This window comes from Stegostoma tigrinum, unplaced genomic scaffold (genome assembly GCF_030684315.1).
Source record: "Stegostoma tigrinum isolate sSteTig4 unplaced genomic scaffold, sSteTig4.hap1 scaffold_49, whole genome shotgun sequence".
NCBI lineage: Eukaryota > Metazoa > Chordata > Chondrichthyes > Orectolobiformes > Stegostomatidae > Stegostoma > Stegostoma tigrinum.
In genome coordinates this window covers 553,420-569,373 of record NW_026728419.1, presented here as the reverse complement: position 1 = coordinate 569,373, position 15,954 = coordinate 553,420, and the positions used below count along the sequence as shown (strand labels likewise).

General features: G+C 44.2%; 1 long non-coding RNA gene across 1 annotated transcript in view; it reads right to left on the bottom strand.

Moving 5' to 3' along the window:
* Positions 1–14,629, bottom strand: part of LOC132208601 (uncharacterized) — a 63,059-nt gene extending 48,430 nt beyond the window's left edge. The window contains exon 1 of the long non-coding RNA XR_009444729.1: positions 14,569–14,629. This is a non-coding gene — a long non-coding RNA (uncharacterized LOC132208601). The remainder of the gene's footprint in view (positions 1–14,568) is intronic.
* Positions 14,630–15,954: the final 1,325 nt, after the last annotated feature.

The window sequence follows — 15,954 nt, the reverse complement described above, 5'->3', positions numbered from 1 at the left end:
GAATTAGTTTAGAATAGCATCATGGTCATCACAGACATGGCGGGCTGAAGGACCTATTCTGATTCAGTAGTGTTCAATGCACTAACAGGCGAAATTAAAGCTTTAAAATTAATCAAAGAACTGCAAAATCTGAAGATCTGAAACAGAACAGAAATTGGTGCACAAAGTACGTAGGTTGGCAGCATCTGCGTAGAGAATTGAGTTCTTCAGAAATGAAAGAGACACGCAGTTGCACACATGCGCAGACAACTGCAGAGCAGGCTGTGTGATCCAAAACAGGCTTCAGAAAGTGAAAAAGTGTCAAAGGGGTATGAGGTGTACCAGAGACCAAAGGGACATGAGGTGATTAAACAGGTTTGATATTGTGAGGAGATGTCAGAACAGGATGATGTTAGAGTTTCTGGGCAGTTACAGACATGAGGATTGCTGTAGGGACTGGGCGAAGACACAGTAACAAGGGGGTGTAACTGTTATTTTAAGAAGAGGTGTCAACACAAACGCAGAATAGAACATTCACAAAGGACACAAAAACCACACACACACACACACACACACACACACACAGAGACACACACACACACAGAGACACACACACACACACCCACACACACACAGAGACACACACACACATACACACACACACAGACACACACACACACACAGAGAGACACACACACACACATACACACACACACTCACACACACACAGATACACACACACACACACACACACACACACACACACACACACACACGAGTAATCACAATAAAGATCATCTCCACACTGATGTCAGTTGTGTGTAATATTACTACTCAAAACTGCACAGGATAAAAACCTGCTCTCCACACAACATTGACTAGTTACAACTCATTCGATGAAAATTAGATCATAAATAACTGATCATTTGAAGTCCACAGGATAAATACAAGATTCCAACAGATCATTGACAATTTGTAATTCACAACATATGAAACAACAGTTCTCATAGAATTACCTATTTGCATTGAAGGAAGGATGGGGAGGCGTTAAAGAGGAGGCAAAAAAGAGGTTAACCAGGACGTTACATGGGTGAGAGAGTGTATTAGCTACAAGAACAGCGTGGGCAGACTTGGATTGTATCTGCTCGTGCATCAGTGGCTGAGGGGGCAACTTGTTGAAATATATAAAACGGAGAGGTATGAATAGAATAAATAAGCAAAGTCTCGTCCCTCAGGTGAAAAATGTCAAATTCAACGGTTCATAAGTTTAAAGCTGAGAGGGGAAAGTTTAAAGCAGACGTTGAGAGTTTTTACACAGAGGTGAGGTTGCTACCTGGAACAAGCTGCCAGGGGAGGTGGTTGAAGCGGGGACAAGAGCAATGTTTAAGAGGCACTTAAATGGATTCAATTGGCAGGGAAGAGAGGGATTTGAATCACATGCAAGCAGAGAGCACTAATTTAGAATAACATCATGGTCATCGCAGACATGGTGGGCTGAAGGACCCGTTGTAGTTCATGACTGTTTTATGCCCTATGCCCTAACAGACAAAATTAAAGCTCTAACATTAAACAAAGAACTGCAAAATCTGAAGATCTGAAAGAGAACAGAAATTGGTGCACAAAATACGTAGGTTGGCAGCATCTGTGCAGAGAATGGAGGTCTTCAGAAATGAAAGAGACATGCAGATGCACACACGTGCGCAGACATGTCTAACCATTTTAAAAAAGCAAGGAATAAATTCAATTCCCCGCAGAGAAATGAAAACCAGGTCTGCACACACAATTGACCACAGTCCACAAGGTCAACAGCAGCTTTCAGACAGAAATGACCACAGGCCACAGTATAAAGTCAAGCTCTACACACAGAACTGACCATAGGCAATGTACTGAGCAGGAGTAAATAAAGGGTGACTTGGTGATGGCATACCGGCCTCGGTGCAGTTACTTCACACAGATACACACAAAAGCCGTGTACAACACAGGACAGACCAACAGCAACCCACAGGTTGGAAACAACTCCTCACACAGGACTGACCATATGCAGTCTGCATACATACAAGAGAAAGCAATCACAGTCTACAGGACTTGAAAACAAAGCTTGTTCCCCTCAGGAAACTTGACTGTCTGCTTGCCAAATATCCTTTTTTGAAAAAATAGAAATCACTCCACACTTGACCAACTGCTGGCAGTCGACAGAATGAAAACAATCAGAACTGAACATGCAGAGACCTGGACATTCACAATCCACAAGCAAATAAAGCACAGTTCCATGTATAGATCTGGCCATTCATCGTTCACAGACTAACATCAATCTGCCCAAACAAAAAACTGATATTTTGCAATGAAAAGAAATTTTAAAAACAACAACATCCCACAGAATACATGCTGCCCATCTCCAGTGCCCAGGTCAGCAATGTCAAGAAATATTCTCTCCCTGCCTAGATGAATGTGACTCCAACAATACTCAAGAAGATAGACACCATCCAGCACAAAGCAGCCTCATGTTTGGAATGATATTTCCTCACTTCACTCGTAACACAGCGCGACAGCAGTGTCTACAATCTACAAGGATCATCACAGCAGCATTTCATAAGGCCAAATGCTGGAAGGAAAACAACAGCAGGTGTATGACACGAGGAGCATTTCCAAGGGATCCTCGAAGACATGCTCCTTCCTACCAGCACTGCGGCTGTCCACGCTCCCCAAGGATTGCAGTGGGTCAATCAAGGCAGCTCACAAATAAAAACAGAAGTTGCTGGAAAAGCTCAACATGTGTAAAGAGAAGCCAAAGCTAATATTGCTCAGAACCACCACCACCCTCTCCAGGCAATTAGAGATGGGAAGTAAATGATGGTCACATCACATGCATGAATATGCGACGAAACTCAGAGACATTTCATGTTCCCCTTCATCCTCTTTGTATTCTCTGCGCAGCTCACAATCCCATCTATGGCTTTGCCATCAACAAACATGGAAACATGAGATTTGGTCTGTGCATCTCATTCATCGAGAGAGAGATTGTGAATAGCTGGAGCCCAAGCATGAATCCTTCCTCAAATTCACAAGGTGCAGCCTGCAAACTCACACATCAACATTTTATTAACATGTGCTTTTCTGTCTGTTAAACAATTCTTAATGAATGCCAGCACGTCACCTCCAAGACCATCTGGTCCAAATATGTTTGTTCGCTTCTTCAATGGGAGCCTGTTAAAATGCATCTGAGAAATCAAATCAAGTTTCCTCCTACCGCCATTTTTTGGGGGACAGAGATAATAGCTCTAAGTTTGAATATCATTATGGAAAGCGATAAGGATAGTGCAGAAGTTAATTATCTAAATTTGAGGAAAGCCACCTATCAGTACATTACTTCTATCACTCAGCATTAGCACTCTCATTAGACAGGAGCTGGCACATATAGACTGGGGAGGAACTGCTTGCAGTTGATTCTATTTTGGAAAGTGAGACTATTATAAAGAGATACAATGAGAATCCAGGGTCACTGTATTCCATGGAGAGTGAATGACAAAGGCAGCATTCCAGTGAATACTGATGAAGTGATAGCATGAGTTTGATAAAGAAAATACAGCGCATTGAAAAAGGGTAAAGCCCTTCAAAATTATAGAATTTGCAAAACGAGGTCCTCAAAACTGAAGCGCAAACAATGGCGTGAAATATCTTTGGCAGGTACCGTTAAGGAAAAAGCCACACGGTTGTTTTTGTACGTCTGGTTAGAGTAAGAGAATTACCAAGTAGAGTCGAGCCTGTTCCAGACCAATGCAGAGAATCGTCATAGAGCCAGAGGAAGCAAGTGAGGTCTTAAATGAACACTTCTCATCTGTGCTCACAAAGGAGAAACATATTGTAGCCGTGGATTTCAGTTGGGATGCTGATGAGATGTTAGTGGGATAATATCCCATTGATTTCCAGACTTCTATAAATTAACGTCCTTTATCTGCCTACACATAGGTATGCAGGCACTGCCCAAAAGCTTCCTGCCCAGCTAGGAATTTGGTGTAAGGCTTTGTCACTCCTTATTAGTATTAAACTGTCTCAAATAAGGTTAAGTGAGGAGCATTTGTAAAGGTGTGAGACTTCTGAAATATGTAAAATCTGTCTCTGACAAAGGGGCCAGGGCACTGACTTTGTTCCAGCCAGACACATCGGTAACTTGAAATTACAATCTGTCTCGTTAACAACTTGAAATGTCCTCCTGCCATTAGCAGCCACTTCACGAACAATCGATACTATATCCTGGTCTTTTATGTCCTTGATGTAATAATTGTTTTGTATCCTGTCTTTTTCTGTTGTAGTAATTGTTTCACGTATCATGTCATTGTGAGATGTGAAATTGTATTATGTATTATGTATAAAAAGCTGGGACTGTCCGCTGCTCGGGGAGAATTACTTACGAGACTCTGCCCTCTGTGCTGGGTTGAGTTCAGTCGCTCGCCACAGCTTGTTCTTGCTTGGTAATAAAAGGATTTGTGTTTTTCTAAACAGGCCAGTGTCTTGTTATTGCAGCAAGTCCGTGAAGGTCTCCAAAAACGAACCTGACACTGAGGATCTACAGTATGTTCAGATGAAAAGTTGGGCTGTTGTTCATCGTGAGGGAAATGGTCTGACTACAGTCTGATATTGATCAAGTGACAAACAGACCACAGTAACGGCAGATGAACTTTACTTCTGAGAAGTGTGAGGTAATACACTGTGGGAGGTATGGCAAGTGAAGGACATACGTAATGGGCGGTAGGTACACGCAGAGTACTGATAAACTTAGGGGCCTTGGTACAAAAGTCCATAGATCACTGAAGGTGTCAGCACAGATCGACGGGGGGCCCACCTGAACTGGGGGTGGGAATACACATGTCCTGTCAAGGTGAATTCTTTGAGGCATTGAAAGGATATAAACCAGTCTAGCAGGGCTGTGGGACCCTAAACAGCAGTGCGGCAATACAGAGGCTGGCACAGAAGTTCAAAACAATAATTTAAATAGACAGGGCAGGGAAGGATATGAGGGAAAATTGATGAATTAAATTGCATTTATATCAACACAATGGACTGGGCAGGTAAGGCAGATAAACTCAGGGCATGGATGGGGGCATGGGACTGGGATATCAAAGGTAATGCAGAAACACAGCTGAGGGAAAGAAAGGACTAGCAAGTCAATGCTGCAGGGGACAGTTGCTACAGGAAGGACAGAAGAGGAGGCAAGGTAGGAGGAGATAGGTATTTTTGAATTGGGAAAACATGACAACAGTGTTTACAGAGAATATTCCTGCGGTTTGCACATTGAAGCTACAAGTGTGGAACACAAAAAATAGAATGTGTGATCGCTTTGATGCAATTGTCCAACAGGACCCCAACAGTCGGTGAGAAAATGAGGAGCAAATATGTTGAGAGATCTTCGATAACTGTAACAATAATAAGGGTGTGATGGTAGGGGATTATAATTTTCCAAACCTAGGCTGGCACTTCAATAGTGTGAAGTGCTTTGATGGGAGGAATTTGTTAAGTGTGTTCAAGAAAACTCTCAAACAATCCGCAGATGGACCGAGGAGATGGAACAAAACCTGACGTCCACATGCGAAACAAGGTCGGGCAAGGGACTGAGGTGTTATCAGGGCAACACATGTTTGAAAATAGCTCTGGAAAACGATTGGCCTGGTCCACAAGCTAAAATTATAAATTGGGGATAGACCAATTTTGATGGTATTTGACAGGAATTTTCAAAAGATGATTGGGCAGACTATTTGCAGGTAAAGGGGCATCTGGCAAGTTGGGAGCTTTTAAAAGCAAGATAAAGAAAGAGGTCAGGGCCAGCATGTTCTTGTTAGTGTGACGGACAACGCTGACAAAAACAGGAAACACTGGATGTCTTGTGATAGAGGCGCCCTGGTCAAGAAAGAGGGGACAAGGCTGGGTCAATGCATCCCTTCAGGAATATGGGAGTGCAGGAATACACCTAATGAAGGAAATCCAGATGGCAAAAATGGGACGTGAAATAACAGTGTTGTGCCAACCTGTTATCCTACTGAGGTCAATCTACCCTGCACAGGCTACATTTTACAATCCTCCATTTGCCAATCCAAGAGTCAGTTAAAAGTCTCTAAAATATCTGACTCCACGACCATTGGTGGCAGTGCATTCCACATGCCAAACACTCTGTGTGAAGAATATCCAATTCAAATTTGAACTTATAAAATGAATCACTTGGTGCTTTTTTGGTTTGAATTCCATCTGCGACTTCTTTGCCCAACTCTGCATCCTGTCATTGTCCCATTGCAACCTACAATGCTGCCCACAACTCCACCATCAGCAAACTTACTAACCCCCACCCTTCCACCTCCTCATCCAAGTCATTCATAAAGATCACAAAGAGCAGAGGTCCCAAAACAGGTAAGAAGAAGCGAGGTGTTTGAGATCTTAAACAAGATTTCACGTCAGTGCTTACTGTGGAGAAGGACTCATAAATTCAGGGAAATAAAGAGCGATGCCTTGAAAAGAGTCCACACGACAGAAGAGTGCTGTTGGAGGTCAAGAAAAGCTTGAAGAAGTGTATCTGAGGACGTTTGGGAAATCAGGGATGAATTTGTTGTAACCCGGGCAGAGGAGGCTGTGGAGTGACCTTTTAGAGGTTTATGAATGCTTGAGCAACATATAAAAGGTGAAGAGACAAAGTCTTTGCTCCCAGACTAGGGGAGTCCAAAAGCATAAGCTTGAGTTGAGGGGTTAGATTTAAAACAGATCTGAGGGGTAACGTTTCCCACACAGAGAATGGTGCAAATATGGAACGAGATGCCACAGGAGGTGGTTGAGGTAAGTACAATTACAACAGTGAAAAGACATTGGGGCAGGTACACAGACAGGAAAGGTTTGTAAGGATGCAGGCCAAACGCAGGCAAATGTGACTTGTTCAGTTCGGGAAACCCGGTCAGCATGAGCAAGTTGGGCCAAAGGGTCTCTTTCCGTGCTTCACAACTCGATGACTCCAGTTACTGGAGGAGGAGGCTCCCGAGATAAGGCATATTGCACAGACCGAAGCAATTTACACAGATAGGGATGGTGGTCAGGATTGGAATATGTTTCAAATTTATGGAGGGATTGCAGAGAGGAAAGGTGGTGACAGAAATAGGAGTTAGAATGATTGAAGACACTGGTCCACAAGACATGACACAGACACAGTCATGGAGGGAAAGCACAGAACAGGAAGATCAGAGACAGCATTACCGCCCTATCGTGGGAGATTTGCTTTCACTTCTGTTGTGCTGATCCTCACAAAGACAGCACAGGCCTGGATTGATAACCGTGAACTTCCTCTGTCGTCTTCGGAAGGTACAGTATCTCAAAGCTGAAAGTAGGCTTCCCATGACAACTAATGATTGAGTCTGACTCAGTAATTAGGGGGGAAATTCTGCCATCTTCACTTGGTCAGGCCTACATGTGACTTCAGACCCACAGCAACGTGGTTGACACACAACTACACACTGAAATGGCACAGCAAGCCATTCAGTTCAAGGGTAGCTCGGGGTGGGTAATAAATGCTGGCCAGCCAGAGACACCCACATTTCATGAGTGAATAAATAATAACTGGAACCATGATGGGACCAGTGTCCTGGCCAATCATGTTATAATGTTTATGGACAGGGCTTTAAACTGACAGAGAGAATGTAGGGACAGGGTTCAGGGGAAAGGAGATGTCCAAACCCAAACAGAAAGAGTGAATGGAACAGCATGATGATGTGGCTGAAGACAAGCAGAAAGGGACAGGAAGCACAGAGTTTCACGAAAACTATGCATCAGTTTGTGACAGGACATTGTAGTATAAAGTGCATGATAATTTACTCCTTGGAATGGACAAAGTACGTGCAATAAAACAGTGGCATTTGAAGAGGAGCTCAAAGGATATTTCTGTCAGCATTTCTTTGAATAACATGTTGTGCAACTGGCTAGGGATGTAACTGTCCCAGACTGACTGTTGTGTGATGAAGCTGCGTGAATGAGTCATGTCATACTGAGATCCGAAGGGAAATTATGAAAAAGTGGAATTCAAAAGGGATCATGAAGTTTTAATGTGAGCATACAAAAAACAAGCAACAATTAGACACAGAAACAAAACCAATTGTATGACATTGAGAGGAGAAATGACCAGTGTAAACAGGTGAACAGACTGAAATGTATGGCTGTAAATGAACAGTGGAAATCATTTGAAGGAACACTGTAAAATATCCAACAAAGAAGGGCATTCCATTGACAAAAGCTCTGCAAAAAATTCCTACCTGTGACTTACTCAGGGTGTAAAGGAATATATTGAATTGAAAGAACCATAGAAGACCACACAAAAAACCCATCAGAACAAATCAGAAGAAAGAGACTGCTTAACAAAAGAGGGCTCCCAAAGTATGGACGCAGGTATTAAAGGGATTTCCTAGCAGAGAAATGCGGTAGGAACAGGAAACATTATCGGGATTTATTGAGATGATAGGAACAGGGAAAGTTGAAGGTGCTGGAGGTGATGAGAGTGTTACGGAAAGTGGCAAGGGCCTGAACGATGTTACAAATCCAGGAGGAATTGCTGAGCTGGAGGTGTCTGGAGAGGTAGGGAGGGAAATATGCACTTTTATTTATTCATTCATGGCATGAGGATGTCACGAGCTTGTCGAGCAATCGTTGCCTATCACTAACTGCCAGAGCACAGCTCAGAGTCAGCCAAATTGCTGTGGGTCTGAAATCACATGTCGGCTAGAGCAGCTAAGAATGTCAGATGTCCTTCCCTCAAGGACACAGGTAAACCAGATAAGTTTTTCCTGATAATTAAGAATGCTTTTTTGGTAGCCTCATCAATGTCCTGTACAGCCACAGCATGACGTCCCATTCTCTTATTAACAATGCTCAAACAACGAAAGCAAACTATGCCAAACATCACCTTCAAAACCCCGTCTAGTCTACCTGTGACGCCGCTTTCAGGGAACTATGGATCTGCACCCCTAAGTCTTTCTGTGTGACAACACCATCTCGTGCCTGAACGTAAGCTGTTTGTGTTCTGCTTTGGTTTGTCTTTCCAAGATTCATAATTCACATTTATCCACCTTAACCTCCATCTGCTGTTCCTCATCCCATCAACCTGATAGGTCAAGGTCTCATTGAATTCTTAGATAATCTCCTTTATTATCCACTATGCCACCAATTTTACTGTCACCCACAAACTTACTAACCATGACTCCTGTACTCTCATTCACATCATCAATATAAATGACACACAACATAACCGAACCTGGCAGCACATGCATAGGCCTCCAGGAAGAACAACAAACCTCAGGCAGCACCCACTGTCAAGCTCATCTTGTGCACAACTGGCAAGCTTTCTCAGGACGCCATGTGCTCTAACCTTTCTGAGAGCCACATACCAATCTGCCTTCATCTATCTCCTGGCTACCTTTGCAAAGCAAAATCAATCAACTTTCTGAGCCACGATTTTCCACACACGAAGCCGTGCTGACTAGCCTTAAATCACTCCTTGTCTTTCCAAATGCTTGAAGATCCAGTCACTCAGGATCTCCTCCAACAACGTACCCAACACTGATGTCAGTGTTAATGGGAACTGCAGATGCTGGAGAATTCAAGATAATAAAGTGTGAAGCTGGATGAACACAGGAGGCCTAGCAGCATCTCGGGAGCACAAAAGCTGACGTTTCAGGCCTAGACCCTTCATCAGAGAGGGGGATGGGGTGAGGGTTCTGGAATAAATAGGGAGACAGGGGGAGGCGGACCGAAGATGGAGAGAAAAGAAGATAGGTGGAGAGGAGAGTATAGCTGGGGAGGTAGGGAGGGGATAGGTCAGTCCAGGGAAGACGGACAGGTCTCGGAGTTGGGATGAGGTTAGTAGGTCGGAAATAGAGGTGCGGCTGGGGTGGGAGAAGGGATGGGTGAGAGGAAGAACAAGTTAGAGAGGCAGAGTCAGGCTGGGCTGGTTTTGAGATGCAGTCGGGGGAGGGGATGAACTGGGCTGGTTTTCAGATGCGGTGGGGGAAGGGGAGATTTTGAAGCTGGTGAAGTCCACAGTGATACCATTGGGCTGCAGGGTTCCCAAGCGGAATATGAGTTGCTGTTCCTGCAACCTTAGTGTGGCATCATTGTGGCACTGCAAGAGGCCCATGATGGACATATCATCTAACGAATGGGAGGGGGAGTGGAAATGGTTCGCGACTGGGAGGTGCAGTTGTTTATTGTGAACCGAGCAGAGGTGTTCGGCAAAGCGGTCCCCAAGCCTCCGCTTGGTTTCCCCAATGTAGCGGAAGCCACACCGGGTACAATGGATACAGTATACCACATTGGCAGATGTGCAGGTGAACCTCTGCTTAATGTTGAAAGTCATCTTGGGGCCTGGAATAGCGGTGAGGGAGGAGGTGTAGGGGCAAGTGTAGCATTTCCTGCAGTTGCAGGGGAAGGTGCCAGGTGTGGTGGGGCCATCTCCAGCACATCCTTCACCTTCCTGGACCTCTCAGTCCCCATCTCAGGCAACCAGCTTGTAACTGATGTCCATTTCAAGCCCACCTACTCCCACAGCTTGTAACTGATGTCCATTTCAAGCCCACCCGAATGTCAGTGTCACTGGTTTGTAGTATCCAATCTTTGCCTTGCGCCCCTTGAGTGATGCAACAACATTAGCCACCCTCCAGTCTTCTGACATCTCACCGTGGCTGTTGACGACTATAAATATCTTGCTAGAGCACCTCACAATTTCTTACCTAGCCTTCCACAATGTCCTGGGATAGACCTGATCAAGGCCTCAGGATTTATCTGCCTTTGTGCATTTTTAGACTCCTGGCACCTCATGCTCTCAGTTGTGGATTCTTTTCTAGTGATCACTATTTCTTTCACCAAGCTCCTGAGGTGCTGTGTTTTTCTCCACAGTAAATACTGAAGAGAAATACTTGTTTATGATTGCATCCATCTCTAGTTGTCCCACATATAATGGCTTTGTTGATCTTTACGAGGCCTTATTCACCCCCTAGATACTCTCCAGCCCCTGTTCAAACGCGTCATAGTGATTTTGAAAATTCAATTAACCATATGCCCCAATGCCAATCCCCTCCCTCACCTTATTTATTCTGCAATTGACAGCCACACCAAAAAAAGAATCGAACAGGATGATCAAAAAAATTTCCTTTCATCAACTCTGACATCTTCTGTTGTTTTGAAGGGTGCAATTATTGTTTGTTGTCATATCCTTTGTAATACTTGCACTTCAATAAGGCATTTGATAAGGTTCCCCATGGTCGGCTCATTCAGAAGGTCAGGCGGAATGGGATACAGGGGAACTTAGCTGCCTGGATACAGAATTGGCTGGCCAACAGAAGACAGCAAGTGGTAGTAGAAGGAAAATATTCTGCCTGGAAGTCAGTGGTGAGTGAGGTTCCACAGGGCTCTGTCCTTGGGCCTCTACTGTTTGTAATTTTTATTAATGACTTGGATGAGGGGATTGAAGGATGGGTCAGCAGGTTTGCAGACGACACAAAGGTTGGAGGTGTCGTTGACAGTATAGAGGGCTGTTGTAGGCTGCAGCGGGACACTGACAGGATGCAGAGGTGGGCTGAGAAGTGGCAGATGGAGTTCAACCTGGAGAAATGCGAGGTGATGCATTTTAGAAGGTCGAATTTGAAAGCTGAGTACAGGATTAACGATAGGATTCTTGGCAGTGTGGAGGAACAGAGGGATCTTGGTGTGCAGATACATAGATCCCTTAAAATGGCCACCCAAGTGGACAGGGTTGTTAAGAAAGCATATGGTTTTTTGGCTTTCATTAACAAGGGGATTGAGTTTAAGAGTCATGAGATCTTGTTGCAGCTCTATAAAACTTTGGTTAGACCACACTTGGAATACTGCACCCAGTTCTGGTCGCCCTCTTATAGGAAAGATGTGGATGCTTTGGAGAGGGTTCAGAGGAGGTTTACCAGGATGCTGCCTGGACTGGAGGGCTTATCTTATGAAGAGAGGTTGACTGAGCTCGGTCTCTTTTCATTGGAGAACAGGAGGAGGAGAGGGGACCTAATTGAGGTAGACAAGATAATGAGAGGCATAGATAGAGTTGATAGCCAGAGACTATTTCCCAGGGCAGAAATGGCTAACACAAGGGGTCATAGTTTTAAGCTGGTTGGAGGAAAGTATAGAGGGGATGTCAGAGGCGGGTTCTTTACACAGAGAGTTGTGAGAGCATGGAATGCGTTGCCAGCAGCAGTTGTGGAAGCAAGGTCATTGGGGTCATTAAAGAGACTGCTGGACATGCATATGGTCACAGAAATTTGAGGGTGCATACATGAGGATCAATAGTCGGCACAACATTGTGGGCTGAAGGGCCTGTTCTGTGCTGTACTGTTCTATGTTCTATGTTCTAATACAGGCCAGCACATTTCTAACTTACTGTCAGGCTCATAGTGTTGGTTTCAGACTGACTGCACAAAGGTTTTCGGGAATCCATAAGTATCAATCTGAAAAAGGGAGCTTACACGTTCAGCAGGTAATAGAGAAGGCAAATCAAATTCTGACAATTATTAAAAAGGGAATGAAGTTTTAAAATGGAGAATCTTTGCTAAAATAAATAAGGTGAGTCAGACTACACCAAGAATATTATGAACAGCAGGGCTACCCTTTGGAAAGATATTCTTGCATTTGCGAAAGGCCAGTGAAGTTTCACTCAGTTGATTGGGGGAATGGAGGGATTTTCGAATGAGGACAAGTTAATTGGTCTGAGCTTGTCCCATTGTCATTTTGAAGAATGAGGGAGAAATAATGAAATATCTAAGATTCTTAGTGCTCTGGATGCAAATTTGCTCACTGAGCTGGAAGGTTCGTTTTCAGACGTTTTGTCACCATTCTAGGGAACATCATCAGTGATCGTCTGGTGAAGCGCTGGTGTTATGTCCTGCTTCCTATTTGTCTGTTTCAGTTTCCTTGTGTTGGTGATGTCATTTCCTGTGTTGGTGATGTCATTTCCTGTTCTTTTTCTCAGAGGATGGTAGATTGGCTCCAAATCCATGTGTTTGTTGGTGGAATTCCGGTTAGAATGCCATGCTTCTCGGAATTCTCGTGCGTGTCTCTGTTTGGCTTGTCCAAGGATGGATGTGTTGTCCCAATCAAAGTGGTGTCCTTCCTCATCTGAATGTAAGGATACGAGTGATAGTGGTCGTGTCTTTTGTGGCTAGTTGATGTTCATGTATCCTGGTGGCTAGCTTTCTGCCTGTTTGTCCAATGTAGTGTTTGTCACAGTTCTTGCAAGGTATTTTGCAAATGACGTTCATTTTGCTTGTTGTCTGTATCGGGTTTTTTAAGTTCATTAGCTGCTGTTTTAGTGTGTTGGTGGTTTTGTGGGCTACCGTGATGCCAAGAGTTCCGAGTAGTCTGGCAGTCATTTCCAAAATGTCTTTGATGTAGAGGAGTGTGGTTATGGTTTCTGGGCACGTTTTGTCTGAACCCAAAAAAATTTACCTGCTTCAACCTCTGCGCCACCTGCATCCACTGTGTAAATACGAACACACTCACTGGGGAATCTCTATACACACTGACTCATTACCCCACAAATCACTTACAATTATGAACACACTCGCAAAAGGCACGAAATCCTGACACCGTCCTTGGGCACACCTGAAAATTACAATCAGTCACTGCAGACTCACTGTGGTCTCTCCGTGGAAGTCTGTTACACGGACACACTGCCCCCAGACCCATGTAAACGTGGACACCATCTTAAGTAAATGATGACACACTGTCAGCAGCATTCTGTGAAATACGCCCTGAGAGTGTCCTGGCAAATACTAACAATTTCCTTCGGAGAAGCCATAAAAACTGAGACACTTCGTGGTGATTCCTTTTAAACTCGACCACATTACATTGGAACACTTTTTTAAAAAATACTGACACATGCACAAAGATCCCCTGTAAATACTGACAGTCCCACTGAACTCAAACATCATCAGAGTCACGCTGGACCGGTTGTAAATGCTGACAGACTTACCCGCAGACCCACTGTAGATACTGTTGTATTCCCTCTTGAACACCCAGTGATTATTGACACATTCCCCTGGATTCTCTGCAGATACTGATATACTGCCCACAGGTACCTCAAAATTCGAACACATCGTGTGTGAATTCCCTGTCAACATTACTCACTCCCCAGGCCCTCCCATAAATAGTGAAACTCTCCCAGTCAGATTCCCAGAAATTGTTCGCACACTCCCGATGGATTTGTTGTAAATATTGATGCACTCTCCTGGGATTTCTGTAAAAGTCGGTCACGCTTCTTAGGAATGCCCTTTTAATATTGATGCCCTCCCCAGAAACACCCAGGAAATGCTGAAAATCCTCCCCGGGACATGCTGTAAATACTGATGCATCCCTTCTGGAACCCCTGTAAATATTAACACACTCATCCTGGATTCCCTGTGGATACTGCTTTTAGAGATACAGAGACACATATCTCAGAATTGGATTCTTCAGTCCAACCAGTCCATGCCGACCATAAACCCAAACTGAATTGGGGCCAAGCACAGGAAGGTGGGACATATCCCTCCAAATACTTCTTATTCATGTACTTACCCAATTGCCTTTTAAATGCTGTAACTGTACCCGCACCCAGTACTTCCTCCGGAAGTCCATCCCATACATGAATCCTATGTAAACAAAAACAAAATTCAATGCATTTATTATTAAAATCTTTCTCCTCTCACCTTCTGAGTATGCCCCAGCCTTGAAATCCCCACCCTCTTGAATTGAAATCTGCCATCCACCTTATCAATACCGCTTAGGATTTTTAAACCTCTGTCGTGTTACCCCTCAATCTGCTTTGCACGGGATCCAATAAAATGCTGGAACGATTCCCTGTAAATACTGACGCACTCCCCAGGGATACTGTATTAATATTGGCATTCTCCCTGAACACCCCCTGTAAATAGTGATACACGGCCAGGAAACCCCATGTAAATAATAACAAAGGCCCCCTGGACACACTGTATGTGTTGAAATGAATACCCCAGACAGACTGCCAATACTGTCACACTCCCCAAAGACACCTTAAATACCTTTCACTCACTGCAGTGAGGACAAACTCCCCAGCAACTCCCTGGGGTACTGAAATAGTTCCGAGTGATCATTCTGTAAATAGCACTCCACACCAATCACTGGAAAAAGTCTATAGATACTGAATCATTAACCACAGGCTCACTGTGAATACTGACACACTCACTGGGAAACCTGCACAAGTACTGATTCATGCAGGACTCCGTGAAGAAATAAAAAATCGCCAATAGTAAACCATTTTGATGAACCTTGTGTTGCAGTCCAGGATTCTGCCCATCCAAAACTACTCAAAGAGACAGTTGGACTGAGTCTGTGAAAAATACACAACACAATAATTATGCCTGGGAACGGAGGTTGCTGTGTGGGGTTATTGAGATAATAAGGCGTAGGGCTGGATGAACACAGTAGGCCAAGCATCATCAGAGGAGCAGGAAAGCTGACGTTTCATGGTTTGACCGTTCTTCAGAAAATTATTTTTAGTCCTGGAATCCCATTTTGCCCCTCTTCTCTTAAAGGACATCTGACCGAAACCAACTGACCCTGATCGATGAGATAGTAGGAACCGATCCAAGACAACTTTTACACCTCAGGTTACTCAGCACAGTCAGTCTGGAGCTGAAAGAGATACTCGACATTCAAATCCATTCAAACACACTCTAACCATCGGAAAGCTAATTAACCTCAGGGGAGAACATCAAGAGCAGAGTGAAAACTGCAGATTGAAGATAATGGGACGCACAGTCAGTATAACTGCCAGCCCCGATCGTACGGGAGGAGGAATCTGAACAAAGTGCTTCCGAACACGGGTCTTTCTGAAACGAAAACACCAACAGCAAGAACCTGATCCAGACCATCCAAACCAGACACCGACAACATGATCAATCACTGACTTCACCGAAGCCACGT